The sequence below is a fragment of the Anser brachyrhynchus genome, assembly GCF_964034855.1.
Source record: "Anser brachyrhynchus genome assembly, chromosome: 15".
Classification (NCBI taxonomy): Eukaryota; Metazoa; Chordata; class Aves; order Anseriformes; family Anatidae; genus Anser; species Anser brachyrhynchus.
The window spans coordinates 15,963,009-15,980,654 of NC_137733.1; the positions used below are offsets into that span (position 1 = coordinate 15,963,009).

The window sequence follows — 17,646 nt, forward strand, 5'->3', positions numbered from 1 at the left end:
AAAAGGGTCAGAAATAAATCCTTCCTTGCCCCTGTGGATGACAGTAGAATCCCTGAAGAATGGGATTAATATGATATAAAAGCAGTGCAAACAAATTTGAAAAAGCAGCTATTAAGCATCCTTTCAGGTCTCCTCTCCATCTTCAGGATACGTCAGACAAGAGGATTTTATTAATCAGAAAATAGTCATATTTTCAGATTTTTTTTTTTCATAGTAAACACTCTTCTGATTTGCATAACATTGATTAGGACAAAGAAAACAGAGTGAAATTGGCCGTTCCATGCAGAAAGCCAGCCAGAGCTATGAATCTCGTTCTTGCTACATCCCACCACGCAAGCAGGTACATTCTGACCCCAGCCCAGCTGTGCACATATATTTCAGTTCCCTCTTGCAGGTTAGATAGGCAACGAGAATCACCTAAACAGGGTCCTATCCCTCCATAACAGACCAACTCATAATTTCTCTCGTACCTCCCAGAATAAGTATTTTATGAAACTAAAGAAATGCTCTCTGGATGCAAACTAAAGTCAATTACCTCCAAATCTCAAAAATCCTGATTATTTGTAACCTTGCATGCCTCCCATGACAACTCGTACAAAAACCCAGGGAAGCTCAGGCACCAGTTCCTGCCACCTCCCCTCAGGAAATGAGGATGGTGTGAGCCTTCATCCCTTCCCTTCCCATGAGACCACTGCCATGGCTTTATCTGTTATTGGCTTTATCCATCACTCGGGGCCTGCAAATGTGGAGCTCAGATAGGTAAGAAATAGGGGGATAAATATTGCTGTGTTCCCCCAGACACCCAGAGCACATTTTCAGAGTCCATGGGGCTGGTGCTCAGTGGGACCTGCCTTAAGGTGTGTTGGAGTCTGACAGTATCGTGTATATTCTGTACCATATACAGACCCATCCCTGTATATATATATATGTGCATACATATATATATATATGCATGTGAGTGTGTGTATATCCACGCATAGACATTTATAGGAAGTAACCAGCAATTACAAGAGAAAAGCCACAAGTTAATGTATGTAATCATGTCAAATCCCCAAAGCAATAAAGGGGAAACCGCCTCTGCTCGAGGTTTCTGCGTCACAGAGCCAAGCAGCTCTCCATGCAGCCTCCAGCCTCCCCGAGAGGCCGCCGTTCCCATGGCAGAGCCTCCGCCAGCCTCCAGCCTCCCACTCGCACTCCTCCTGGTGCCACTGGGCACACCCCAGCCCAGCAAGCCCCGACCCTCTGCCACTGCTCGCTGGGCTCCTGTCTCCTTCCCAAACGGCTCCAGGAGGACACTGTGGCCAAAATATTTCCCTCCCACCCCTCCCTAAGCTCCTACCTCAGCCCCTGAAGAGCAGGGTAATAATATATATATATATATATTTCTTTTTTAATGGGACATGAGCTACTTTCGGAAGCTGTAAGGCTGGAGCCTGAGGTTAGCAAGAGAGAGGAGAAAAAAACACACCTAATTATAAGTGTGCAAAAAAGAGTTCGCCTGTAGGAAATGGGAAGATTACATGCTGAAGGAATTGGCAAATAGCTGCAAGACGTGCAGTCTGAAGTGAATTATGCCTCAGCAGAGCGACTCCCCACTTGTGACTCTTTTCATTTACAACCCTTATTGTCTTCCTTCCTGACAATCGTTCGGGGGACTCCACATCAGCCCTTGCTGGAGGAACAGCGGGGAAATTCCTGGCTGCAGAGCAGGGCGAGGGGGAGAAGGGGACGGATGGCAGGCTCGGTCCTTCCCCTCCAGGTTAGGCAGAGCGAAAGAGGCCGTCGGGTGCCGGAACAGAAGGGAGCCCACGGCCCCGGCTCTCTCTGTGCCATGCAGGCTGGGCGCAGGCTTTGCAGGCACCCCAGGTACCTCAAAACCCAACTTTCCAGGAGCATCACGGGGCTGACAGCCCCACACCAACCACCTGGAGGTCAGGTTAAATTTGGAGTTAATTGAAGAGGACCCCACTAATTACGACTTGCTTTATGAAGGCAACAGAACCCTTTTGCCTGAACACATCTCAATTTGCTCTAGGACCAAGAGCCAAAATAATTGCAATTAGACATGGCTAATATCTTTATGCTCTCACAAATAAGAGCTTCTCTGCACCATCAGTCTATACAGCTTGTCTCAGAGCTCTGCTGGAAATAAAAGCTGCTCTTTCAGCTGAGAACCTTTCCTGTTCACTTTACTGATTAATTTCTTCTTGTTTTCCTGGTCATTTCTCTGTCTTTGAGTAGAAAGGAAATAATTCAGCCAGCAGACTTTGCAATGATGAGCAATGAAGGAAATGGCTAAACAGCTGGGTTTGTGTATGGTATTTTTATGACCTCTGTCTTACTGGTATTCTCTCTCCATCAAATACTCATTATTGAATTCTGATGCCTTCCCTTCCATATGAAACTGCGATTATTAGCTCTGTCTGTGCATAAACCACAAATATGGCATGCTTCAGCAAGTAAGCAGTCTTAGAAAGCTCTGAAATTCTAATGCAGAATGTATGTAGTGATCTGAGCCCTCCCAAATACTAGTACATATTTAAATATGAACTTTCACCTTAACAATAGGTTCAACAGCAGCTGTGTTAGAGTAAAAGCACTGCAGGAAGCCCAGTTCTGAGAGGAAACAAGCAGACGACTTCATGCAGCCAGAGCTGGAGGTGGGAGTCCATCTCCCCATGGCCAAGCAGTGCCCAAGTTCCTCCAGCCAGCTGTGTCCGGGGCAATCTCAGCCAGGAACAGCCACAGCCTAAATTAACTCATCCCATGGATTTACCCTTTCAGTCATAGAAGAAAATCCTCGACCTTGGGCATTACCAATGCAGAACTGCAACTTTCCAGCTCATTGGGGTGTTTTGGTCTTAGCCAAATGCTCCACTGCTCTTTTTAACAGCTGCATGACAAATCCCAGCCCTAGGTGGCTGACCCTAAACGTTGCATTACTGGCTTACACATCAGGCACAAGTCAGGAATTTAGACTAAGGTGCTGCAGCCCCAGAGCTGTTCCTGTCCTGGAGCAGAACATGTCTGCTGTGCTGTGAGGTACGATTTAAGCAAGGGTTGGCTCTGGGGGCAGGAAACCAAACGCCAGAGGCCACTGATGGCAATTCCAACACTCCCGGTGACAGCAAGGACAGACCCATGCTGGATGGAGAAGCTCTGCTGCCAGCCTCACACAACAAACCATGTGCTATTGTCCCTGAAGGATGGAGAACGAGGTCAGGGGGACCCGCAGAGGTCATCCCATCTGTCCTCCTGCCCGGGCCGAAGCAGCAGCTCCCAGGCAGCCCCTGGCAGCTCTGGGTCCTGCCCGGTCTCGGCAAGCTTCCACAACCACGACTTCGCTTTGTCCCTGGGCAACCTCTCCCAGTGCTTAACTCCTTCCCGTTAGGATGTTCTTTCTGACTTACAACTCCCTTACTCCAGTTTAACCCATCACTTCTGGACCTCTCCCCAGCGGGTGTGGATGGAAGGGCTGTTCCTCTCTGCAGCATCTCTTATACACTGGGAGACTTAGTAATATAAAGGAGTGAACTCTTTTGGGCTATAACAGGGGATTAACTTAATAATGACTATTATCATTGGCTGGGGATTCATTCTTTCCTTAGCACTCACTCCCTTCAAGTGTCTCCCAGGGATATTTTCAAATGCTAAGAAGCTGCTGAGCAGGCAGAGCCAGACCTCGGGGCACTCACTCCTCCTCACCCTCACAGCAAATGCTCCACGTGCTGCAGTCCTCAGTTTGCAGGTCCCCTTCACATTTGTTTGTTGCTTTCTTTTCAGAGCTACAGAACATAAGCACTGCAGAGGTGTTATTCTTTGCAAAGAAGTTGGTTTCTGCTCGGCGGCAGTGTCATCTGCGTGTCCCACTCGGGTCACGGGCCGTGGGCTCGCATACCAGCGAGGACAAGGAGGGTTTGTGCAGCCAGCAGCTCTGCCCCTGCCCACGAGCCAGCACAGCAAAGTCAAGTGTTGTGGGCTCCTGCGAGCACAGAGCCGGAGATGTTGAGACATTTGGCCTCATTCTTTGCAAGCCAAATGTGCCTTGATAAATCAGAGCCAACTTCATGTTGGGGACGTGCAGGGACCATAGAGTTTGTGTTTGTTTAATTAATGTATCTGGTTTTGCTCCACTTTGGCTCTTTGTTTTTACTTATCAGAATGCGAAATAAGACTAGAGCTTCCCCAGGACCCCAGAAGAAATAAGGAGTGTGTTTTTTCCAGGAGAGGGAATATCTGCAGACCATCAGTCTATCTGCAGGCTGAACAAACCTCTATGGCCCGGAGGGCCGGCAGGATAAGGTCAGAGACTTGTAGGAAAGGGAGAAGACCTTTTATAAATAATAGTCCTACTCCTGCCATGGCTCTGGTCATTTCTGACCCATGCAGACCCTAAAGGCTCCTGTTGCCTGCAGCCTACCTTAATGCCAGTTTTTGTTGGGGGCTGAATTTAATCCTGTACATGTTTCCATGTACTGGGGTGGGCCAGCAAGAGCAAAACTGATGGGGTGTCCCTGATATGTGCCAATAGCAGCCTCCTCCTTGCTTGTTCCCTTTCTAGCCTGTTCTACGCCTCACCGTACCATGAGACACGGGCACCCATGAAGGCAGGACTCCAAATACCTCACAGATGGTAAGTTTCAGAGGTCTGACCCTGCATGCAAAGAGAGGACAACTCTTGGTTACACTTTCAAAACCGGCTGCAGGATTTGTCACCAGCTTTCAACCTGTTCCATCTGGGCCCTCTCTGCAGAGCTTGTGAAGCTCCTTGTAACTTTGCTGGAGTTGGGAAGACCCTTGGAAATCCTTCTGAGGGATGCACGGGTCTCTTAAGGACAGGGATCACAGCCAGACCTGCTTGTGGAGGAGAATATTTCCCCATACCATGTTTCCTAGCAAGGCAGGGACAGCCACCATCCACACCTTGGATCTTAATAAAAGCCAGTGCCTTCACCAGGGCTGATGAGCAGCAGAGGTGGAAATCCCCATCTCCCTCCCTCTCCTCTGCCACCTCCCTTTCCACACCCCGTGCATTGCACCATTAGCACTGGAGGAACGAGGAGACGTCCCTGTCTCAGTGAAGGATTTACCTCCAGAAAACAGAAGGATTCACCCCCTCCAGGACAGGGAGCCAAGGCTGAGGAGCAGAGAGCAGAGGGGTGGCACTGTCCCCCTGCTGCAAGGCTACATCCCTCCTGTGGTGGAAGCGGAGCAGGACCCGGCTGGCTCCCAGCTCTGCCAGGCTCAGGCTGTGCTTGTCACCCATCTCTTTGTCAATGCAAGTTTTGGCAAGGCAGCTTCTCCTCTGACAGCTCTGAAAGAAAGGCGGGGGTGTCAATGGGAAGTTTTCAAAGACTTCCTTGATGTCTTTAGGTTTCTACCAGTAAAAACCCAACCCCAAACCAACACTACAAAACAAACCGCCCCCCCAAATTAACAGCTTTATCAATCTTAGAGCAGAATTTTGCCAGAACAAGGACGGAGAGCACTTGCCAAATTATTTGTTGTCATTAAAATAAATTAGGTATCAAGTTATAAAACAATAGTGTGGTGACAGAAAGCTGGAAAGCAAGAGCAGCCCTAATCAGAGGCAAACATGCTGCGTGTTCTGGAGCCGAGAGCACGGCGCTGTGAAAGGATCCTCATCCGGTGCGGGCGATGCGGATCTGCAATCCATCTGCAGCCCCGACGGCTGGGAAATTAACTCACAGGGACTAATTACCCCAGAAATGGGAAGAGAAAAAAAAAAAAAAAAAAACCTCATGCTGTTTTCTCAGCACATCTCAAAGCGCTCTGTGAGGAGTGTCGGTGATTTCAGCGCTCGTCCCCTAATGCTTGAGCCCTGAGCGGTGCGAGCTGCCGTGGACCATCGGGAGGTGGCCAGGCTGATGGTGAGGATGACAAAGTATCACTGCCGCCTGCTTTGCAGACATTTATCAGTGTGAGACTGCAACCATTTGGGGGCTGCGTGGCACAGCACGATGTGCCGAGGGTGTCTGAAGGGAGCGCTGAGGAGGAGGATGCGCAGTGAGCGCCGAAGCCTCATGCACCTCCCAACCCCAAGACGGGGACCACAAACCTCCCTCGACGGACAGGTTCCCCTGTGGGTCAGGGGGTCTGGGGGGGCCCAGGCGGCCCCGCAGTGCTCCCTGGCACCATCCCGTCCCCGTCCCGCAGCCGGGCAGCTGGCGCACGGCGTGTTGTGCAGACGGATTAGCAGTGGCGCGCATACAGCTGTGCTGATCCGACACACACAGGGGCTGCATTCGCGCCGGGCCGGGCTGGCAGATTCCCTGGGAAGGGCTGGGGGAAAGGACACCCACAGTTGCTGCCCGAGTGCTCGTCTCTCTCCACCGGCACTAATTCCCGCAGTAATCCCCCTCCACAACAGGCGCAGTGTTGGGGGCCGGGTGGCCCCTTGCCTCCCCGGCTGACCCCGCAGCTCGGACCCGCGCCAGCGCGCGCTGCCCCGCTCCACAACTGGATGATGTCCCCGGGGAGGGGGCGACGGGCGACGGGCAGGTGGCCCCGCCAGCTGCCACTTCTCCATTTCCCATTGATTCGGCAACGGCCCTCGGTTATGGCAGGAAAGCAGGAGAGGCAGAGCAGGCAGAGGACAGGGGAGGTGGTTTCGTCGGTGATGTGCAGTCTGCGTGCCACCCTGCCTGCCGCAGGGGATGTCTTGGTGTCTTTTCCTGCAGAGCCCGTTCGAGATCCTGCAGAGGATGTAGAAAGACAGTGGTGTTTGCCTTGCGTTTCTCTGCCAGGATCTGTTTGCTCGGACCTGGGCTCCAGAAGGTGCCTGCGCATCTTCCTGCAGCTACATCTCAGCCCCTGAAGTCTGGCTGTATCCCATCTCACGGACACTTCTCTGCCTAGTTTATTTTGAGGTGCCTTTGCAAGGAACACAGCAGCTATCTTTGCCCAGCTTTCTTATTAGAAGTAGCCCCAGACCTGCTAACACCCTTTGCGCTCCCCGTAGCGTCCATGGGCGTTTATCACACGATACATCACTCTCCACAAACGTGTGAGAGCCACTTTTAAAAGAACAGCCAAAATATCATCCCCCATCCAGGTTCAACATTAGCTGAGGAGGTAGGGAGTTGGCCAGCCACAAAACCTGCAGGAAAGCAAAATCTTGCTTTCCAGCATCCCCAAACAACTGCTGCTCTGTTGAACCAAGAAGTTCCAAACCAGGCAGAGAGTTGGAGCACTGCCAGCTTCGGCCGCCAAAACACCTTAAAAGAGTCTGATCTGCAGAGGCAGAAACTTCCTGGAAAATGCAGATTTTTGGTGAAGAATGAACAAATCAGAGACACCCAGTTCTCCTGATCAAGGGAAGATCTCTGTGCTGCTGAAGCAGCTCTTCTCTAGGTTGAGTCCTTTCTTTCAAAAACATACAAATGCTAACACAACGAGTAGACTAGAAAGAAGGGCAGTGAAGATTTCTAATACACGGACTTTGAAGCAGTAACTGTCAGCTGATGGCAAATTCCCTCTGATTTATCAGCTGCATCCCTTTCATATGGAGACCAAAAGCTTGTAAGGGTCCCTCCTACCAGGCAATATCTCTGGAGAGTGTGAAACCAGATCGGACTTTACAGTGCAAATGAGGCCTCAGAATGGATGGATATTTCAGTAAACTTTTCAATTTCTTTTTATTGTCAAGAACATATCAGTCTTAATTTAGAGCTATTTTCCTTTTTTTTTTTTTCTCTTTTCTCCAGCAAAATATTAATGTTGGACTGTAGCTTTCCCCTCCAAAATCCCTTCTGCATCTTTTCTGCAAATTTCCCACATCCTCTGAAAACAAGAACAAGGAAATGAAAATGGCTCAAACTGGCCAGACGAGTTTCACCGCCCGAGCTAAGTAAACTTAAAAACTGGTTAAACAATATCCTTTTGGCTAAGCTCGGTTTCTGTAGATCCCAGCACAGGCTCCATACACTCCCTGGTTAGTTCTCTGTCCTTACTCCAGCCGGAACTCTGCTTGCACCCTGCGGTACCAGCGACGCCCGATTTTCAACCTGTTTTCCTTCCTTTGTGACACTGTAATACAATCTCGTTGAAGTCTTCTCTTTAAATTAGTTTTTCATACTAGAGCAAACAAGAATGAGAATAGAAGGAAAGTCATTAGACAGGATATAACAATAGCTCTGGTTGGTAATTAATTAATAAATAGAAATGGAAAGTACCTTGATTAAAGAAAAAAAAAAAACAGTTCTTGGGAATTAAATTTCCTTTGAAGTCTGTTCGTGAGTCATCTGCTGACCGCTTGGGTTTACTTTGTAAGGGATTGGAGCGCAAGACTTGGTGAGACACCAGGAGTACAAAGCATTTTGCAGTGACCCGTTGGTGAGATTCCGCAGGGAGGCTGCTGCCGTGCGGACATAATTTGGGAAGGGTTGAAGGACCTGTGCACCAGCCGGGTTATCTGTCCTGCTGTGCAACCAGCAGCCTTAGATACTGGACCTCCTGTGATGGCACCTCCCCACCTTTAGCACTGGATGACAGGCTGACATCCCACCACCTTCCACAGCTGCAGACGGGGGACACGGAGGTGATAGGGGGCAGGGGGTGATGCTCCTGCCCAGGCACCGAGCTCCAGCCCAGCTCAGCTCAGCCCCCATCTGGGAGATGTCTCTGCTCCCCTGCACTCCATCCTGCCTTGACTTTGATGCTTGCCCGCACCTCTGTTCATAACCATGCAGTCAGACATCCCTCCCCTCCTGCTGAAGATCCCCTTTCAGCATAACCCAATTTCTGTAGCACAGAGATCTTTGAAAGGAACCCGGGTAAGGAACATCCAAGCCACTTAGCACCTTCAAGTAATGAGATAGAGGCATGGCTGGGGGAAAAGGTGGGAAAATGCTGTCTCTCTGCAGAGCAAATCTCAGCATTTGGGAGCTTTTTGAACTGTTTTGTGCTTTGGTTGTTTTTTTCTCTCCTTTCCTCAATGAATTTCTGCGGAATGCTCACTGGAGACAGGAATGTTGGTTTCCCTGCTACCCTTCCCAAGAGTGCAATGACATTTGGATAAATTACACATTCAGTACTTTTTTTAGATCTTTTTCTAGCTGGGTTTTGCTTGGAGTTGGCCAGCAGTTTGGACAAAAAGCAAGATACAACCCCTCTTCTGCAGGGGTTACTCAGTTATAGCAATCAGTACACCAAGGATTCAAAACATTAAATGTTGACTAAATGGAAAAGAGTAAAAAGGGTAAAGAATGTTTGCTTCTTCTTTGCCCTTGTGAGTCTAATGGTGTTTAAAGGCATCAGACCAAGAGCCGTGGAGAGGGATAATTTCTAATTTTCTACAAAATCACATCACAGAAGATTTCCCTATCAATGTGCTTCAACCCTGAGCAGAAGTGCTTAGCTTTTATGACCCATGCCCTTCAGGAACCTTAGTGTCAAGAGCTTCAGGTCTTTTGCCTGCTCTTTCTCCCTCTGTGCAGCCTCTCTGATGTTGTCTGTCTAGGCAGAGAGGGGCAGACACTTCAGAGATGTGTGGGCTGCCCATACCATCACCCCAAGCTCAGCCTGCCCCACAAAGATCACAGACAAGATGAAGCAACAGAAGGCATCCTTTGTGATGCCCTATTGCAGCACACCTGAAAAATTGTCCAGTGCATGGCTTCTTTCTTGATGCTAGGTTTCAGTGGATCAGTCCAGACACAGCTTTGCATTAGTGATCAATGCCAGCTCTGTAGCCTGGCACGAGCTGGCCCCAAGACCTGAAATGGGAGTTGGGGTTTGGATGTGGGTTCAGTTCTCGTGCCTGCAGATGGAGAGCCACTGTCCTCTGCCCGGGCTTTGGGGTCACGGGAAGAGGTGGTGGGACAGAGCTGCTCTTCCCTGCAGGCAGGAGCGCTCATCCAGACTTCCCTCCGGGAGCGTATGGGAACAGGAGGGACCGATGCACCTGCCCACTTGGATCTGATTAAGCCCAACGCTTGTTTTCTCATCCAAAGCTCACTGGAAACTGTAAAATCACCAGGTTCTGCAGAATGGGGTAGGAAAGCGGTGAGCGAGGAGGGGGGGTTGTCATCTCTGGTGCCTCCTACTTCCAACGGAGTTTGCTTTAAACTCTTTCCAGCATAATCCCCCAAACTATGTGATCTTTGTCCCAGAGGAGCTATGCTGTTTCTATGGAGTCCCAAAGATACTATCCATTTTCCCTTTGATTTAATTTCAGTAGTTTCAAGAGCAAAATAGCGAAGAAAGAATACAAATACTTGTTAGAAAAACGCTTTGGAGGTTGCACAAGTGGCGAGAAAGGTGCACCTAACAATAGGTCTTGACTTTGCAATTCTCTACGCTTCCCACCCCACCGGGCTCATGTCAAAGGCTGAAGATTAGCACCCGCCGCGCGCTCTGCTCGCATACGAGGCCTCCCCCAACTCGTGGCAATAAAAGCTCAGCCTCAAATCAAAAGCTAAGCTTGCTGAGACTTCAAAATAGCTCACAGCCCGGGCGCTCAGCCCAAAGGCAGCTCAGCCTTGTGTACAGGTGTGAGAGCCTGTGCCTATTGCCAGGATAAACCTCACGGAGCCCCGCAGGCAGCTGTCCGAGGGCGGCGTGAAGCCATCAGCAATGCACGGCGTGTCCCTGCGTCGGGTTCGAGCCCTGGGACCTTCCTGCTCCTGCCTCCACCTGTCCCAGAGATGGCCACAGGTACCTGGCTCTCTGCTGACACTCGAGGAGCTTCCAGCTGAGGATCTAGAAGTGATCTGCAAGCCCTGAAGTTTATTATCTCGGCCCTTCCATTGGACAGGAAATAATTAACAGTATTTTACATGAAGGGAAAGTGAAGCAGGGAGGCACTGAAGGGAGCTGTAGGACTTCGTAAGGAAAAGGGGGTTAAGTTTTTTACTGGCAATTTTGAAAAAGCTAAGGAAAAAATCATTTGTGGCTGGATCAAAACCAGGCTTTTTTTTTTTTTTTAATCTTTTGGCAAATCACAAACTGAAAGAAAAAGTAGAATGGGTCATATAAAATGTTACATTTCTATCAAATTGAAACCATTCCCTTCATTGATTTCTTGAAAATGTCTTGGAACCATTTATGCAATTAAAGGAAAGCTTGAAACAAGAAAAGAAATGGTACATTTCGAAAAATGTCAAAACAAGACCTTTGAGTGCTTTTGCAGAATTATCTCTTTTCTTTTTCTAAGGCTAATCATTGGGCAAAATGATCAGAAATTCATTACACATTTCACAGTGGTGGAATTTACATTTTCCATCAAAAAAAAAAAAAAGCTAAACTAAAACCAACAGAGCTTCAGGAAAAGAAAACAAATTTCCTTCCTGAGGCAGCCAGTCCAACGGGGAGGCTGGAGCAGACCCCAGGCCCTAGAAGTCCCTGTATCACTGACCTCTCCTCTGATCCTCCCAGTGGGCTGCCATTGGATTTCATCCTCCTCTTCCTCACTTTCTCAGTCTCTAAAAGCAAAACCATAAAATTTTCCCCATTTTTAAAGCATTTTGCACAACAGATGAAAAGCATAATGCAACTGCTAAATATGTTTGGTGTAATAACCTTCTGTTCATTAAAAAATCATTCACGGATTAATGGACAGATAACAGATATTACAGAATATGAATAAATAAATAAATAAATCTCTCCCACAGCAGGACCCTGCTCTCCATGGGTGCCCCTGTTTCTGCTCCAGCTGAGTCCCCTGCTGAGTGCTGGGGACTGAAATCCCGCAGGGATGAGGGCCTGATCTTGCAGCCTTGACATGAAGGAAATTAGTCTCATTAACTTTAATAGAGCCCTCAACATGAGCAAACTGCCCTTACACAATCAAGTCTTCCTCACGCAGAAGGAAATGCACTCCATCCCTCTGCTTATGGCCTCTCCCAGTTTCACCACTTCGTGCTTTGCAAAGCACTTCGTGTTTTTTTTTTGGTTTGTTTAAGAGCTCAATTGTATTTTAATTACCAAGACACATCTGTAGCAACAGTTCTGTCATTTCAAGGCCATACTGAAGGATGGAGCTCTCATTTGTTTGCTGCATTTAAATCTGCAAAATCATTTTCCAGGTTCCATAGATGACTGAATTTTGCACAGCTGGGACAGGAGAAAAAACAAATCTGAGATACCAGAGGGTTGTTTTGTTGTTGTTGTTGTTGTTTTTTCTTTTTTTTCACCTGACTGCAAAACCAGCGGCACGAAACAAGACCACAGGGTGGCAATTAAAGTAATTACCAAAAAATTAGATCCCTCCCTCTTTTTCCCTCACATAATGGCAGGTCATTAAAGTTAATAGTCAGGATCACATTTGTACATGTCAGCAAAAAGTCATTGCAGCATCTTTCATCTCCGCTACTGCATGCAGCTTTCCTGCCATTCCTCCAGTCTCCGTGGGAGCAGCACGGTATGTCGGCTTCTGGGTTTGGGTTTTCTTCATTTTGCACCTGCCGCTGGGACTCGCCAGCAAAGGCTTTGTGGTGCTAAAACTGGTCTGTTGGGATAGGAAAGCTTTCAAGTCCTCTGAAGATTTCTAGGTCAGGGAGGAATTTTTGTCAGATGTAACCCCGGTGACGACTCCATCTGGAGCCAGAGGTGGGTATTTGGTGGAGCAAGGGGAAAACCTGAGCTGCCTTTGATGGTGGCATCTCCACCCCGAGGGGGCAGGTCCATCCCCGTGCCGCGGCTGCCACATGTCGAGCTGGCAGTGCTTCTGCACGGGGGTGGCTTCAGTCCAGAGCATCTCAACACCTTGACTTCCCACCAGACCAACACACCCATCCTTAAAAAGATCCTGTGGGGTTTCACAAAAATGAGAGACCAGCCGTTCACCCTCAGAAAACATGCTGCCAATGCCACACTCAGAGGGGCCACGTATTTTCTAAGGGAGGATGGATTTTAGTCCCAGTGACCACGGGTGGGAACTGTACATGCCCTGTGCAGGATCAGCCATGAAGGGAAGTATGCAAGGAAGGAATTTCATTTGAGCTTTTTCCGTTGCAGTGTTGCAGACACAAACTAGACTTGAAAATAAATGAAGCATGGCTTTTGGATAATGGTTCCAGCAAAGCCCATGGGTACAGCACCTACTGCCTTAGATTAATAAAGAAAAGGGTCCATTCTGGGCACAGACAGGGATATCTTCACCATAAAATCCGAGCATATCGCAGTTGGGCTTGTTGCAATAGTCTTTCTTCTGCTCTTCTGTCCAAGGACAAAATTTGCCTGTCTTCCCAGCTGGCATTTGTGCCTCTTCAGAGCAGGGAGGAAGATACAGGCAACAGGGAACGATAAGCACTAAAAAAGGAAAACTAATACATGCAGTGAACATGCAGAAAGGTTGCCAATTTTATAGCAGCAAATGATACTAATAAATTCGTGGCTCGGGGGAACCTGGCATCACAAGGGAAGTTCCAGGTCCCAAGCCACCAGCTGCTCCGTCCACTCTGGTATCAGAGCACGACCCGAACAAACAGGATTTCTATTTTACATCTGATCCCGGAGAGATGGATAGTGTCTGTGTTTGCTGAACTCATCAGCGGGCCTCTCCCGATGGCTGAGCATGCCAGAGGCTGTTGAATGATGCAGGCTTGATGTGATCCTAGGAGAAAATTTCATTTCCCCATTTTTACGCTGGAAGGTGTCTGAACTATTGCAGCTGCTCAGGAGCAGTGAGGGTCTTTGGGAATGATACACCTCAGCCACATTGCTTTTCCTCCCCACAGGTCAAAACTCCGATGACAAGACAGTGTGAGGCGTTCTTGAAGGAGAAGGGAAGAAGATCCTGCTGTCATGCTTTTGGAGAGAAATGTGCTGAGTGCTGAGATGTGCGCCGGGGGCTGGAGCTGCTGTCCCCCTCCCACCACCCTTGTGCCAAGGCTGCACTTCCTGATGGTCCTCACTTCCCAGCACGGATTTGGGGAACCCCTTTGCAGGCACGGACCCTTTCCTCCACCAGGGGAATGGTCTTGCATGGCTTCACCAGCATCATTGTCTTCACCTGGGAGCCAGCTTGTGCTCCAAGCCCCAGAAGGGACGATGATTTGGAGCCCAACCTGACTGGCTGTGGGTGGCCATCACAGGGGGTCACTGTCCCCCCAGGCTGCTGAAAAGCTTCACTTGCACCCACCCAGCAAGGGGCAGGGGATCACATCTCGATTTGTCTTTTCTCTCTTCTTCACACCTTGCCGAACGGAGCATGTCTTTTGCAGCCAGGACTGCCGTGGAGCTTCCAGCCTTTTGTAAGTCTGTCTTGTGGCTTCCAGTGGCCCTAAAAATTGCAATTAATATGTGCTGGAAATTCCCTAGCCTTGCCCATGTTCTCCCTGTACAAGTTGCAGTACCTCCCATATCATTAGTCCTCCTTCGGCAAACTGCTATTGTGCATTTGATACTTTTATCTTTTAGCAGTTTTTCTTCACATTTTTCATCTGCTAAATTGCATTTTTGTGGGCTTCTCTCTCTCTCTTTATTTTAGTTTATGTTATTTCTTTCCCCGGTGTAACCGTACTCTTAGGAAGATTTTAATTACCTTCCTTTAAAGCCAAATGACAAGTAGAGCATGTCATCTGTAGCTAAAGTATCACTTGAAAATGCAAAAGCCTCGGCTTTATCAGGCTTAAAAGCTTTCCTGGAATATGTTCAAAAACTGCTGACTGGGCAAGATTAAACATCGCAATGTTAAGTAAAAGATCTCCGCATGTGGTATTCTTTTATTCCCTCGGGCGATCAAGTTAAACGGCAATGCAGCCTTCAGGCCTTCTTCTAAAATATTATTAGTTGGTTTTTTTTTTTTTTTGTTGTTCTCCTTTGTGCGATAGGGAGAGGGGTGGGCACTTTGGGGGTGAGAGTCTCAAAACAACCGTACCCAAAAGCAGAGGGGAGCTGCAGCCACGCCACCGTCAGAAGAGATCGGGTGTTTCTGGAGCCGAGCAGGGACAACAGAGGGCATCTGAGGAGCATCTCCATGCCACCTGCGCCTGGTGCTCACCGTCCCTGGTGCTCATCACCCCAAGCAATCCCCTCTCGTGAGCCGGGGTGGCCCCGTGGCACAGCAAGGCTCTGATGGGAAGCTGGAGGCCTGGAGGCTTCGGGGCACGGGGGGGCTCTGGATTTATGGTACCAGGTTTTTCCCTCCCTGACTGGGGAGCGAGATGATCCCGCTCTGCTGGCCAAGTGCTTGGAAAGGAGAACTCTGGGATGCGGAGGGAAAACACTTAGGGCTTAAAAGGCACGTTGGACTTCCAGGTCTGTCCAGATTGTCTCTGAAGAAATCCTCTGAGAGCTTGGATTACTCATTTTTAATACGAACAGGAACCACCTGCCTGCAATCACACACATAAACTGTTGGTTACATCTCAATGGAAGAGCAGCTCGAATGCTTTTTACTGTAATGCTTAACCCACTGTGCGTTTTGGAGCTTTTTCTTCTTTTAATTGAAAACACACTTTTCAGCCGTGCAACGTGCTCGCCTTTATCTCCCCCCATCTCCCCAAGATGCAGGAACAAATCCAGACCCTTGCAGAGGGCTCTCCTTGGTTTGAGATCGGGGGATTTGGGGTGACGAAGGGCATGGCAGGGCTCAGCATGCGATCCTGCCAGGGCTGAATTCACCCATGGCTCTGCTGCTCCACAGCCTGCGGCCCCTCGGCACAACCACTGAGCTGCTTCTCCCCTTTTCCTCCTTCGAGACCCAGACAGGGGTCTCGAAGAAGGACTCCCAGAAAGATTTCTCTTTTTCTTTCTGCAGATCCATTGAACCTTATTAAGTCTCCCCACAAAATGCAAATAAAACTTCTAGATTTTTTACTCTAATTTCTGGACAAACAGGCCACACAGTGCTTGTCTCCCAGATTTTAACCAGCTGGGAAAATACAGCTCTCAGTTTTGTGCCAAACATCCAACATTGGGGTGTTCTGTTGTTGTTCCCTTTTTTTGTTTTTGTTTTCCCAACCAGGAAAATGCAACAGTTTTGTATCCTTGACCTGTGTGTGTGTAGCTGCGGTGTCTTAGCAGATAGAATCACCTTTTGTCCTGTGGAGTTTCCATAGGGACTGAGCATTCCCTTCAATAAAGGGCTCCGAGTGAATGTAGCCTTCTCAGGGATATCACACAACCAGGCCTGCAAAAGCCTTTTATGAGGACATTCACCTCTGATGGGATAATTTTACCTATCAGATCACATAATCTCTTCCCCTGATGCTGAGCCAGGAAATGAAAAAAGACCAGTGGGGAGATTTTTGACTCCTGAGCCAGGTTCTGCTGTGATGACAGCCTCGATTACTTGGTCACAGTCTTCTCAAAAGACGAGTACACCGAGCAAAGCCTGAAATTACAATGCTCGACCAGACAATAGGTGGGGCAAGAAAGAGAGCAGCGACCAGACAATTTCAGATCAAATTATCAGCAGATCATGCCATTTAGTCTATTCATAAATACCTTAGTGGGTTAGTTAGCTAGCGGAGTTCATCAGGCTGGAAATTAAGGTATCTTCTGTTGCTCAATTTTTGTCCGCTGTAGTAATGTTTGGTGCAAACACAGGTGATTGAAAAAACACAGAGGTTAAGAGGATTTCGGAAAAGAGGATGCAGATTAGCACACAAGTAAGCTGAAATGTAAGCCTTCCTCTGCTCTGACTTGTTACCGCATATCCTCTTTCGCTGGGTCTAGGAGCAGTAACATAATCACAGCAAAGCGAAGGGCTGCACAGACCGCTGGAAGGTAATTAAAAAATACCTGGTTGCAAGAATAAACTATTGCCAGCCCAGAGTAATGGAGCTGGGGTTTCCGCTACACCCTTTGGGTCCAAATCATCGGCCCCATGAAAACAGAGCTACAGCCCCAGGGAGGAGCGGGGAGATCTCCACAGCTGTCCCATGGCAGGACCTGCTTTGCTGCTGTCCCTTCTGAGCAGCCAGAGACCTTCAGCAGGCAGAATCTGGCAGCAGGGCTATAGCCCTGCTTCGCTATCTTCCCCCCCCCAGCTTTCAGCAAAATTCAGTCTGAACCTCTGCGCTGAAACTTAAGCCGCCTCTTCTCCTCTTCTCCATCGTGCATGTGGAGAACTGATCATTCCCTCTCTTGCAGCAGTTTTTGAAGATTGCTCTCATCTGCTTTTCCAGTTTTCTCTTCCTGAGGCCAAACCATCATCCCTGCACCCTTTCTTTCATCAGGCTGTTGATTCAGCCGGTGGTCTGCCATAATCTTCAGACTCTTCTCTGAAGGACCACAGCCTGTCCAGTTGCTCTGCATCCTTTCCATTTACCCACAGGTTAATTTTGCAGTACCTCGCACTTATTCACCTGCAAATCTAGTAAGTGTACGCTGAGCTAGGGCATCCTGCTGGTTAATTAGAAGACTGAATAGCATCACACCTTGGGCAGGTTCCTTGAGTCAATGGGGGATCCAGTTTTCTTCTCCAGGTGAGGCACCACTGACTTCTTCCCCCGGGTTCCCTGTTTCACACCCACTCTAACACAGAGGGTGGTTTTGCAAGGCCAGATAGCAAAGTCTTGTACCCCCACGAACAACTGAAATTAAGTCCAATATAAGTAATCTGCTTCATGCTGGCACTTCTGTCACTGCACCTGAACAATTCCGCTTTTGAAAGATAAAGCATTTCCCTTCCAGAATGTCATTGTTTTGCTGAAAATCAGTGGCTCATACTAAAAT

The 17,646-nt window shown here is 48.6% G+C and overlaps 1 long non-coding RNA gene across 1 annotated transcript; it reads left to right on the plus strand.

The window, feature by feature from the left end:
* The first annotated feature begins 12,202 nt into the window (after nt 1-12,202).
* LOC308178596 lies at nt 12,203-14,665 on the plus strand. The gene is made up of 2 exons (XR_013939843.1): nt 12,203-12,382; nt 13,701-14,665. It is a non-coding gene; the product is annotated as an uncharacterized lncRNA (long non-coding RNA).
* Nucleotides 14,666-17,646: the final 2,981 nt, after the last annotated feature.